The following is a 1919-nucleotide window of genomic DNA, read 5'->3' as shown; positions in this document are numbered from 1 at the left end:
GGCACAGTAGCAGCGGCAGATAAGCAGTACTGGAGGCTTGGCGATGTCTGGCAGCCATCGCCTGCTGCTGTTGCCTCTTGACGTACCATCTGGTAATTAATTTATTTTCAACTTGCGATACAATTCACAGTTTTTGTTGGGTGCCGGTGCTTAGTAGCGGGTGTTAGACGTGTGTGAGGGAGTGGGAGGGAGAGTGTACACCGTGGACTGGTGTTCTGAGGGACGGGGGTCAAGGGTTCGAGGCTTACTATGTCTGCCGCATTAATTACGCCTGTCTTAACTATATGCGTGTGACATACAAGTAGGCATTGTCTTAGTACCAGCAGCCTGTTGGGGCTATTGTATAGTGCCCGGTCACCCATCCGGCTCTGGCCAGACACAACGTGGCTTAACCTCACTCACTCACTCAGAGATTTGTGTATATTATCTACTGATATCAGGTAATGATTTAGCGTTTCTTAGTATGTGTTGGTCTGTATGGCTGTCTGCTCTCTCTCTCTCTCTCTCTCTCTCTCTCTCTCTCTCTCTCTCTCTCTCTCTCTCTCTCTCTCTCTCTCTCTCTCACTCCCTCTTACTGTTTCACACTATCTTACTGTCACTGTCATTAAGGAGCCGGTGGCTGAGCGGACAGAACACTGCACGCGTGATCCTGTGTTCCCAAGTTCGATCCTGGGCGCCAGCGAGAAACAATGGGCAGAGTTTCTTTCACCCTGATGCTCCTGTTACCTAGCTGTAAATAGGTACCTGGGAGTTAGTCAGCTGTCACGGGCTGCTTCCTAGGGTTGGAGACCTGGTCGAGGACCGGACCGCGGGGACACTAAGCCCGGAAATCATCTCAAGCTAACCACTGTCTCTTAATATCTCCTATTGCCTCTCATTATTTTTTAATGTCTCTCACTCCCTTATTGTCGCTTACTGTCCCTGCCTGTTAACCATTGTTTACCACTGTCTCTCTGTGTCTCACCATCTCCCCCTGTCTCTCACTATCTCCCACTGTCTCTGTCTTCCTCTGTGTCTCACTAACTCCCTCTGTCTGAACTATCTCCCACTGTCTCTGTCTTCCTCTGTGTCTCACTAACTCCCTCTGTCTGAACTATCTCCCACTGTCTCTGTCTTCCTCTGTGTCTCACTAACTCCCTCTGTCTGAACTATCTCCCACTGTCTCTGTCTTCCTCTGTGTCTCACTAACTCCCTCTGTCTGAACTATCTCCCACTGTCTCTGTCTTCCTCTGTGTCTCACTAACTCCCTCTGTCTGAACTATCTCCCACTGTCTCTGTCTTCCTCTGTGTCTCACTAACTCCCTCTGTCTGAACTATCTCCCTCTGTGTGTCTTACTATCTCCCCACTGTCTATCGCTGTCTGTGTTTCACAATGTCCCTCGCTTTCTCCCACTATCTCCCATTATCCACCACTATCTCCGATTATCCACCACTAATTTTATACCACTGTTTACCACTCAATGCCTCCCAATGTTCGTCTCCGTCTATCATTGTCTCCCAACGCTGCTTTCTCCAGTTGTTGAAGACACTCTCTTGCTGGCAGCCACTATGTCTGACAGGTGTCCCCCTGTGTCCCTCTGCGCGCGTGAGTCTCATTAAACATACTCATGAGGTCAAAGACATCCGCAGGTAGACATAGCGACACGTCCAATGTCCATCACCACGTGGTCTAAACATCCTCATAATCTGTTTAAGGTAGAGCGTTCATTCTTGCTTCTCTCGGTGTTCCTGATGGGCCGGCAGTGACGGCTGGGCCGGCAGTGACGGCTGGGCCGGCAAGTGACGGCTGGGCCGGCAAGTGACGGCTGGGCCGGCAAGTGACGGCTGGGCCGGCAAGTGACGGCTGGGCCGGCAAGTGACGGCTGGGCCGGCAAGTGACGGCTGGGCCGGCAAGTGACGGCTGGGCCGGCAAGTGACGG

General features: G+C 51.7%; 1 protein-coding gene across 2 annotated transcripts in view; it reads right to left on the bottom strand.

Annotated features, from left to right (window-relative positions):
* LOC123775122 (uncharacterized) overlaps window positions 1-2 on the bottom strand; it is a 110689-nt gene extending 110687 nt beyond the window's left edge. For both annotated transcript variants that reach the window (XM_045770014.2, XM_045770015.2), the window contains exon 1: window positions 1-2. This exon is cut by the window's left edge and continues 212 nt beyond it. The gene's annotated coding sequence lies outside the window, so the exon portion shown is untranslated.
* Window positions 3-1919: the final 1917 nt, after the last annotated feature.

The sequence above is a fragment of the Procambarus clarkii genome, chromosome 92, assembly GCF_040958095.1.
Source record: "Procambarus clarkii isolate CNS0578487 chromosome 92, FALCON_Pclarkii_2.0, whole genome shotgun sequence".
NCBI classification, from domain to species: Eukaryota; Metazoa; Arthropoda; class Malacostraca; order Decapoda; family Cambaridae; genus Procambarus; species Procambarus clarkii.
This window is presented reverse-complemented; position numbering and strand designations above follow the sequence as displayed.